General features: G+C 53.2%; 1 protein-coding gene across 3 annotated transcripts in view; it reads right to left on the minus strand.

Annotated features, from left to right (window-relative positions):
* The window catches only part of IFRD1 (interferon related developmental regulator 1), a 33222-nt gene extending 31838 nt beyond the window's left edge, over window positions 1-1384 (minus strand). For all 3 annotated transcript variants that reach the window (XM_036246965.1, XM_036246964.1, XM_036246963.1), the window contains exon 1: window positions 1104-1384. The gene's annotated coding sequence lies outside the window, so the exon portion shown is untranslated. The remainder of the gene's footprint in view (window positions 1-1103) is intronic.
* Window positions 1385-10553: the final 9169 nt, after the last annotated feature.

Consider the following 10553-nt stretch of genomic DNA (forward strand, 5'->3'; position numbering starts at 1 on the left):
ACACAGAGTCACAGCCGCTCAGATGGGGAAACAGCCTCAGAAGTAGTCATGGGGGCAGGGCAGCAAATGGCAACGAGGACAGCCCTTCTTTCGGGTGACAGGGTGGCCTGGGCCGCTGTGCAACCGCCGGTGACGCACGACTGCTCCCAGACCACTGTCCACAGGTGTGAGCCCTGAGTGGACACCCCGGAGGGCAAAGTGCCTCTGACTCATCGTCCAAGCAGAGTGTGAAGGGAGGCGCGTGTGGATGTACACCGCGGCTCCGTGGAGGGCGGCGCCCCGTGTGCCAGGGCCTTTCTGTGGGTAGGAGGCACCCAGCACCAGTCCCCCGGCCGGCCGAGCGAGCCAGGGCTCTGAGGCAGACGGGCGAGGGGTCTGGCAGCAGCCGGGAAAGTTCAGCGGAGTCGCACACCTGCCGCAGCCCTACTCCGGCCTGGGAGGACCGAAGTCTCGCCCTTTGGGGAGCCCCTCCCTGCTCTCTGGCAGACCGGCCGAGCCAGCGTTCTGAAGCCGAGCCTGTGCTGGGGGACATTGGAGGGAGGGCGTGCAGGGCGACCCCAGGTAAAGCTGCCACATCAGTAACAGGCTGCCACCACCACGACAAGAGCTTTGAGGGGAGGGGTGACGTGATGTCAGTGTTTGTTTTGGGGGGTTTGTCTACTGGTTAGCAGGAGCAGCACCGAGGGGCTGGGCCCGGTGGACCCAGGAGAGCGCGTGTCTGAAGCAGAGAGAGGGGCGGGTCCTCTTTAAGGAAAAGAATACAGATCTCAGAATACACATTGCCGGGGCCCATCCCAGGGCCACCCCATGGGTAACCACCCCCATTTACCCAGCCACCCAGGCTGGGCGCCCAAGGAATCATCGTTAATGCCAATATCTCTGTCCTTCCCTTCTTATAAACACCCTTGGCCCTCTGTCTGGGTCTAATTTTCCCCTGCATACGATCACCTTCCAATTTTTGTTTACGCTTAATGAACTATTTCTGATCTCCCCGGGCAGTAGAGGGTACAGGTCAAGGGCGCTGACGCAGCCTTGAATTGAGCCTCTGTCCCTGAGTCATTTCATTAACTTCTCGAAGCCTCCGCCAAGGGGATAATCCCTACCTTGCAGCCTGCTTCTGAGAATTCCAGGGGAGGTCGTGTGAGCTGTCCACACAACGTAGGCACGCAGCTATGGATCGCCAATCAAGTTTACTTGTAATTACGGTCAGGTAGTGTGGCGGCCTCAGCCCAAAGCCTGCCCAGTTCAGGCTGTCAGCCCGTTTACAGAAAGAAAGAACATCAAATACTGGGATGAACTACAGTCCCTCTGAACACAGCCTTTTACTCCATAGAATGAACCAGGGGCCAGAAGGGGAACAGCCCCTTTGAACGGCCTTGCCAGGCCTCTGGGGTTGGCCCTAATCACACCAAGAGGAAGTGCTGAGTCATCCTGCGGCGGGTGGGGACGCGTCCCCCAGGGCAGGCTCCCGGCGAGCATTCCGGCCGCGTCCCCGGTCCCCCGACCTACTTGCCTGACCTCGGTCAGCCCTGCGCGTGCCTGTGTCTCACCCACTGATCGAGGGGTTAGCTCCCCGCTCTGGGCACCAGCCCACGACCTGGGTTGCTGAGCCGCAGCTCCAACCACACCTGGGCACCTGCCTGCAAACCGGGGCAGCTGAGCAGGAGGTGCGGCTTCCTCCTGGGCCCGCTCAGGTTCCTCTCCGCCTCGTCAAAGGGGAGCAAGGAGGCGGGAGGGCCTGCTCCCCACCGCGGCAGTGGAGGGGAAGGCGGATGCACTTCGCTGTTTCCGAAGAGCCCTGGAGCGCGGGCGCTCGGCTCCTTCCCTGCTGTGACCGGTGACAAGTCCTCCCGCAGCAGGGGCGTCGGACCTGCGGACCCAGTCTGTGCCGCGGGGCGGGGGCCCGGGGTCGTGATTTTCAGGCTGCCGGGCTCCACGTGTGGGGAGCTGGCCAGCGGCCAGGAAGGAGCCTCGCTGGGGGTGCACGTCAGGGGCTCCTTCCTGGGGGGCCTGCACCCACACCGCCGCCACCCACGTTCCCTGCCAACCCCGCTTCCTGTTCCCCTCGTTGTGAAAGGCTCGTGGTCAGAACTGCCTCCTCAGTGCCCACTGCTCGTCTTGCAACCTGATTGCAGCCCCGCGAGGGGCAGGGGGGGCCGGCAGGCGGGTCTGAGCCGCAACCGCCCTGTCACTTCCTTCCCTCTGGGTTCCGGCTTCTGAAGCTGCCCCTGCCCGGGTGCTGCCGGCCCTGGCTCCCCACGCACAGCTGGGCAGTGCCCTCCGCTCCACCCGGGGAGAGTGCTTCAGCCCAGGTGTTCCAGGCAGGACCCCCAGAAGGGCCACCGAGGGGATGCCTTCCCCAGGACAGAGGGGCCACTCTTGATGGGGGACAGGCACCCGCGCCACGCCCTGGGGCTCATGGAGGGCACCCCGCTGTGCATGCCTCCTCTCGAGGTCACACTTCTTGGCAGTCTCTTTAAGGGACTTGCCATCTGCTCACCAGGTGCTCAAGGTCCTGCCTTCAGCGTTTGTGATAAGGTCAAGTCCTCAGTTTTTGTTCTTACTCAAGTTTGTTTGCAGACTCCCCACCCCCGCCCCGCCCCAGGCTGGGGTCTATGTGGTCATATTGATTCTCCTGGTTGTTAATAAAACAATGGACACAACTTAATAAAAAAGTTATCTTTATCATATAAATATATATTTTTCTTCCAATCTTTTTTTCCTACAATTTTTCAGGAATAGTAATCTTTTTTTTTTCTTTATTGATTTTAGAGAGGAAGTGGGAGGGAGAGATAGAAACATCGATGAGAAAGAACACCTGTTGGTTGCCTCCCGCATGGCCCACACAACCTGGGCATGTGCCCTGACAGGGAATCGAACCTGTGACCTCTTGGTGCAGGGTCAGTGCTCCACCACTGAGCCACACTGGCCGGACAGCAATCTTATTTCTCTCCGTGGCTCCCTCAGCAAAGAGCTGGCCCTGTGCTACAGGTGTGATACCTGCTAGCTAGCATTTGCATCAACCTGGGACGATAGGTGTTGCTGGAATTGTGGGAACTGAGTCCCATGAAGGTGAGTTAGTAACTAGTCCGAGCAAAGATTGAAATCCACATGTCTCACTCCCGGGGCCAAACTTTTAAAGAGGTGAACTCCTAGGCCCTGGTCAGGTAGCTCGGTTACAGCATCATCCCCATACCCCCAGGCTGCAGGCTCAATCCCTGATCAGGGCACACAGAAGAAGCAATCGATGAATGCAGGACTAAGTGGAACAACAAATCCACGTTTCTCTCTCTGAAATCAGTAAATAAAAATAGAAAAAAGTGGACTCCAAGCTGAAGCCTTCTAGTGGATTTTATGGAGAATTGAAATATGAGAGAGGAAGGGGGGGGTCATGCTATACTTTGTGAGTCAGTCTGTCCCGTTCATTGCTAAATCCGACCTCCTTCATCTGTGGACAGCCCTTCTCAAAGAGAGATCTACTTCCGCCCGAATCCAGAGTATCACTGCTGCCGTATGAGCCGGCCAGACAGGAACAGAGGGAGCCCTGGCCGGCTGGGCTCAGCGGCTGGAGTGTCGGCCTGCGGACCAGAGGGCCCGGGTTCGGTTCCGCTAGGGATCTGAACCAGCAGAGGCAGCGGCCGGGAGTGCCCCGGGGCAGTTTGGGTGGGGTGGCAGGGGTGCTGGGCCTGGGCCGGGTCTTGGCTGGTCTGTTGGCTGCAGGCAGGGCCCCGGCAGCAGGGGCCAGGGCGACGGGCAGGCCGAGTGAGCAGCAGTGGACACCACAGTGTAGTCAGTTCTGCTGAGGGCACCTGGGCTGGGTAAAAACTTGTCGTAAGCGATTCCTGTGCTACCTTTGGGGCAGAAAAGAATCACAGACTATAAACGGCTCCCTTGCCCACAGGGAGTTGCAGTCACCGGACAGCTGTCTTGAGCACCTGCCGTGTGTCGTGTCAGACACCGTTTGTTGTCGCTGTCTGGATGCATCAGCAAACAAAACAAATCAAGGGGCCCCTTGTGTAGCTGACTGCTCTCTGCGAAAGAGACAGTGGGACGCAGTGGAGGCCAGCCCCCCCCCCAACGTGCGGGTGCAGGCACTGCAGCCATTCCGGGAGGACAGCAGGATGCAGCTGGACATGGCTGGAGAAAAGCCCCTGATCACGCTGACTGGTCTCCCTTCAGATGTATTACCACCAACCACAGCAGGGCCTTCCTGTCCTCTGCAGCCAGGCCCCTCTGCCGCCCTACCCCCTCTCCAGGCCCCTGGCCCCTCTGCCGCCCTCCCCCCTCTCCAGGCCCCTGGCCCCTCTGCCGCCCTCCCCCCTCAGTCTCCAGCCCCCAGGCCCCTCTGCCGCCCTCCCCCCTCGGTCTCCAGCCCCCAGGCCCCTCTGCCCCCCCCTCGGTCTCCAACCCCCAGGCCACTCTGCCCCCCCCTCGGTCTCCAGCCCCCAGGCCCCTCTGCCCCCCCCCTCGGTCTCCAGCCCCCAGGCCACTCTGCCCCCCCCCTCGGTCTCCAGCCCCCAGGCCACTCTGCCCCCCCTCGGTCTCCAGCCCCCAGGCCACTCTGCCCCCCCTTGGTCTCCAGCCCCCAGGCCCCTCTGCCCCCCCCTCGGTCTCCAGCCCCCAGGCCCCTCTGCCACCCCCCCTCGGTCTCCAGCCCCCAGGCCCCTCTGCCACCCACCCCCGTCTCCAGCCCCCAGGCCCCTCTGCCACCCCCCCTCTGTCTCCAGCCCCCTGGCCCCTCTGCTGCCCACCCCCCTTCAGCCCCCCAGAGAGCCGTCCACACCCTCTCCCCTCCCATTCAGGCAATCACCTTGTTTTCCCCCAAGAGAATGCCACCTGCCCCAGTTCATACCAACGCACACACCCTCCCCGTGAGGGAGCCGGAGGGAGAAAAAGAGAAACCTGTACCTTCAGAGTATCTAGGAGACCGAGGATCTGCAGATTTCTGTTTAATGTACAAAGGAACCTGGACATCCGAGACCAGCAGTGACTCCAGCATGGGAGAGGAGCACACGGGGGTCTCAGCCAGTGGGAGAACAGGGACACAGGGCTCAGAGGGTGAGCTGGTTTGCTGTCCTCCACCGGGCCGAGCAAGGAGGAGCTGACCATACGCAGGGTGTGTGCTCCGTCCGGGTCACTGCAGGTGGACTGGAGGGTGCCCGGGAATGCAGGGGTCACAGAGAGACGAGGACCCTCATCAACCATGCAGGTCGAGGGGAGGTGTGAGGGCTTCATTTCCATGCCCGAGGCCTCCCCGAATCCAGCTGATGGGGTTCAAGGCCCCCAGAAAGGACAGTCACCCTGGGAAAACAAGGCAAACAGCAGAGCGATGAATAATGCAAACAGAATGCATTTACGAAAACACCTTGCACTTACACACTGATATCTCTACTAAATTATGCAGCGGAGACGCATTCAGCATCGTACAGTGTGTAATGAGGTGTTCATCGTAGGAGGCAGGGGGGTAAACACAAGAGACGGTTGAGAATAGATAGATCTCGGGAGCTGGAGTCACCGGGTCATGGACATCTTGACGAGAAGCAGGAGTCTGGGGTGAGATTGTGTGGGGGAGGGAGAAACTCCTCTACCCTTCTAGGTTCTTCCTGCTGGTCTAGGAGTCAAAGCGACTGGGACGGTCTAACAAGAGGAAATAACCAGATGTAATAACGACAGGTGTGCGGATGGCAGCCCCACATACGCGAGAAGTTCAGAGACAGACGGACAAGGAGGCAGGTGACATTTGGAGCCAAGGATGAGATAAGACACTTGGGGCTTCTGAGGGGAGGAGGGTCGTTCTCAGAATGATCAGAAGAACAGAGTGTTCAGTAATTTGATGTTTGCCCTGCCCCAGAGAGAGGTTACCAGGAGTTATTTCTGGTGATAACTCTTAGGGGCAAAGTCCCTACTTTAAATTCTTTTTAAGGGAGAAGTAAAAGGTTCTTCAAAGTCTGCAGGGTCCCGATTACCTTCACCTCGGAATAATTCACAGTGGTACATCTTTGGGGAGGCCTGTTCTGAATCCCTTCCATTGTTAAGGAGGCTTCTGCCAAATGGCTCTAAAAATGAGCAGGTTAGAGGGCGTGTATTGGTGACCATCAAGTATCTGATTGACATGGCTCTTAGGAAGGTCTCAGTGTAGCCAGCAGAGGCCAAGAGAACACAGAAACCGGGGCAAGATTTATGGTCTCGTGCGCATGTGTGAAATAGGCCTGCAAAAATAATAATAAAAGCAATCTTCACAAGCGTGGCTCTTTTGATAGAACGAGTTTTCATTAAAAACTGCATGTCTAAAGCAGAGACTGATGACATTGCAACAAATTCTTGCTTTTGAATAAAAAGTCAGGATTTCTCTAAATGCTGTAGGCGTTTCTCTATAGACCCCTAAATACTTGACAGAAATATGGAAATACGTCTCAATCATGTAACCCAGCATTGTAAGAAACACTTCTATTTGACAATCCCACAGACATTGTTTGACACTTTAATAAACATATACAGCAGTGATTAATTTTATGCATCTTGGAAATAGATTTCTTTAGAGGATAGGATGTTATTGGAAATAAAACATGCAATAACATTTGATAAATGGACTAACAAATGTCAAAATGTTGTTGTTTATTAGAAACTGACATGCATTCAGTCTGCAGGCAAGTAAGAGTGGGGGAGGGGAGGGAAGAGAAGGGACTGCCCTTTCTCCCGGGGGCTAGGGCTGGCCTAGACTTGAGCAAAACCCTGGGGCCACTGGCCTTGTCTGCTTCCTCCAGAGGGTGTCGGTCAGCTCCTCCCATCATGCTGCCTGGACAAACGTGCTGTCAGAGGCCTTTGTTCCTTTGGTGAGCCCTGCCCTGGGGCGGCAGACAGCCGCCATATCTGGGACTCCAGCAACCTGGCTCACACTGGTAGCCCCGCCCTGGTGACTCCCTGAGGCCCCGCCCCGCCCCACACAACTTTCAGGCCCACCCAAGCTGTTGCCACTTGCTTAACCATAGGATTGACCTGTTTTGGATCCTGCTTCAGGTTTTCCTAAATTCTTTCAAACAAGCAGCATCTGCTCTCAGCTAGCCCCATACTGCTCGTTAAGTAATACACAGAAACAAACACAGGGAGGCAGCCAAAATGAGGAGACAAAGAAACCGGTCCCAAATGAAAGAACAGAACAAAACCCCAGGAAAAGAACTAAGCGAAATGGAGATAAGCAACCTAACAGATGCTGAGTTCAAAATACTGCTTATAAGGATGCTCAATGAACTTAGTGAGGGCCTCAAGAGCATAAAAAAGGACCAGTCAGAATTGAAGGAGGCATTAACTGAAATAAAGAATAATTTACACCGTTTCAATACTAGAGTACGTAAATCCAAGAAGCAAACCATCGATTTGGAATATAAGGAAGCAAAAAATGCCCAATCAGAACAGCAAAAAGAAAAAAGAATCCAAAAAAATTAGGATAGTGTAAGGAACCTCTGGGACAACTTCAGGTGTGCCAACATTCGCATCTTGGGGGTGCCAGAAGGAGAAGAGCGAGAACAAGAAATCGAAAACCTGTTCATCATCAAAATGCAAAAGGTTCAAGACAAAGAGAGAATCTTAAAAGCAGTAAGAGAAAGGCAGCTAGTTACCTACAAGGGAGTTCCCATAAGGCTGTCAGCTGATTTCTTAAAAGAAACTTTGCAGACCAGAAGGGAGTGGCAAGAAATATTCAGAGTGATGACAAGCAAGAACTTACAACCAAGATTACTCTATGCTGCAAAGCTGTCATTTAGAATTGATGGCCATATAAAGAGTTTCCCAGACAAGAAAAAGTTGAAGGAGTTCATCACCACCAAACCGTTATTATATGAAATGATGAAGGGTCTTCTTGAAGAAAAAGATAAACTATATGAACAAACAAAATGGCAATGAATACATATCTATCGACAATGGAATCTACAAACAAAATGAACAGGAAGAACAGAAACATTCTCATAGATACAGAGAACATTTTGTTGGTTGCCAGATGGGAGGGGTGTTGGGGGAATGGGTGAAAAAGGTGAAGGGATTAAGAAGTACAAATTCATTGCTAGACTGACAAACCTCAAAGGGAAAGGGGTTTGGGGGGGGGGTGGTGGGAAGAAATAAACCAAAGAACTTATATGCATAACCAATGAACACAGACAATAGTGTGGGAAAAGGCGGGAGTGGGGAGGAGGGGGTCAATGGGGGAAAAATGTGGAACATCTGTAATACATTCTACATTCAACAATAAAGATTTAAAAAAAAGAAAATACAGTTGTCCCTTGGGATTGGTTCCGGGACCCCCACAGATACCAGAGGGTGCTCAAGCCCCTTATATAAAATGGCATAGTCTTTGCATATAACCTCCGCACATCCTCCCGTATAGTTTAAATCATCTCTTACAATGCCTAGTACAATGTAAATGCCATGTAAATAGTTGTTACACCGTATTCTCTGGAGAATAAGGGCAAGAAAAGAAGTCTGTACATGTTCAGTAGCCATGTAAGCTAACAGTACACACCAGCTACAATGTAACGCTTTAAAAACTATTTCTGATCTGAGAATGTGGAACCCGTAGGCTATATAATTTAGGAAAGAACTCTTGAAGACTTCTGAGAATATGAACCTCTTCCAATAGAATTTTAAACCTGAAAGCAGGATATACGAAAATTATTTTGTTTATTATATGATATTGTTATTTTATTTAATTTAAAGCTGGTGTGAAGGATTTTGCTGCCATTCAAGCCACACTGTCAGAGGCCAGCTTCGGGCTGGACACAGGGCTGCTTTCGCTCATTTGCTCATCCTCCAGCCTCACTGAACCCGAGCCTCCGGGCTCTCAGGCCCCTGAGCAGTCCAAGCAGCAGCTGCGAGAATGAATGGCAGGCAGGATGGCCAGTCCGATGCTGAACAAGTTCAGAGCTCGGCTCTGCCAGGGGTGGTCAGCAGCTCAGCGGCTTCTCACGCAGAATCAACCCCTGCTGTTCTAAGACGTCTGCTAGGTCCCGGGCAGCCCAGCCTCACAGGACAGCTCCGTAAGCACCAGGGACGAGGTGAGTGGAACTCTTCCCCTGCAGCTTTGGCTCTTATCGGGAAAAGCATTAGCCCCAGCTCACGTGCTCTCACAGTTCACTGGTCAGAACTAGGTCACGTTTATTTCTCATAGTTCCGGAGGCTGGGAAGTTTAAGAACAAAGTGCCAGTCAAATGCAAAAATCCTCAATAAAACACTAACTAACCAAATTCAACAGCATAGAGAAAGGATCATGCACCATGATCAAATGGGATTTATCCCTGGGGTGCAAGGATGGCGCAACCTACACAGATCAATCCATGAGACACACCACGTTAACAAAACCAGGGATACGATCATGTGTCCCTCTTAATAGATGCAGAAAAAGCACCTCTTTTATAAGGGCACTAATCCCCTTCATGAGGACTGCACCCTCATGACCTAATTGCCTCCCAAAGACCCCGCACTAAATACCGTCACACTGGACACTGGGGTTGCAACATATAAATATGGGGGGATACAGATGTTCAACACCTACCAAAGAAGTTTCAAAATACTTTGTTTTTTGCTCTATTGCTTATCTTATCTTATTTCTTTTCTGTTGAAAGAAGTCTCTGTGTTGAATAAACAGCCAGATCATTCCCAGGGAGGTGACTGGAAACATTTCCCCAGGAAGACTTTCTTGGCAGACAAAATGCATCCTGTGTTTCTGTAGCGGCCCAGCAGAGGGCAGTACTGTACTGCTTCCTCCTTCTTGGGGCCAGAACTGTCCCAGTCGCCAGATTTCATTTTTTTCTTTAAAAAAAAAAAAAGAAATTCTTTTTCTTTATTGATTTTAGAGAAAGAAGAAGGGAGAGGGAGAGAGAGATAGAAACCTCAATGAGAAAGAACGTCGATTGGCCGCCTCCTGCATGCCCCCCACTGGGGATCAGGTCCACAACCTGGACATGTGCCCTGACTGGGAATTGAACCAGCGACCTCTTGATTCATGGGTCGACACTCAGCGAGCCACTCCAGCCGGGCCAGACTCATCTTTTCTTTCTGAAATGTATCACACAGTTCATTCTAGGCTTTTCTCTGTTCAAGAATTTAGAGCCAGGCACTCAGACAAAGGGATTTTAATTGCATGCTGATCAAATGTCATAACTATTTATTTATTTATTTATTTATTTTGGTGTGGTACGTGTCCCTAGCGGGAACCGAACCCGGGACTCTCTGGTCTGCAGGCCGACGCTCATCCACTGAGCCAAACCGGCCAGGGCCTGTGTAGCTTTTTCAAGCAATGCCTCCAGTTTCACGAGAGGGGTTGGCCCGGTGAGTGAAGTCCATCTCGTAACCCACAGAGCAGTCTGCCGTCTACCCGCAGCTTCTTAGTCTCGTCCAGAGCGGCCGGTCTGCGCCTTCCTGCCTTCCCGATGCGCAGGGACCCGACGTACTGGGATGAGTGGTCTGCACACTGGCTGACCTATTTTTACCGCGAAGGGGTGGTTTTTACCTCCTCGTGAGGAACTTAGTGCTGAATAAGGGTGGTTGTTGGCGAAAGTTGCTTA

Source organism: Molossus molossus, unplaced genomic scaffold (assembly GCF_014108415.1).
Source record: "Molossus molossus isolate mMolMol1 unplaced genomic scaffold, mMolMol1.p scaffold_m16_p_7, whole genome shotgun sequence".
NCBI lineage: Eukaryota > Metazoa > Chordata > Mammalia > Chiroptera > Molossidae > Molossus > Molossus molossus.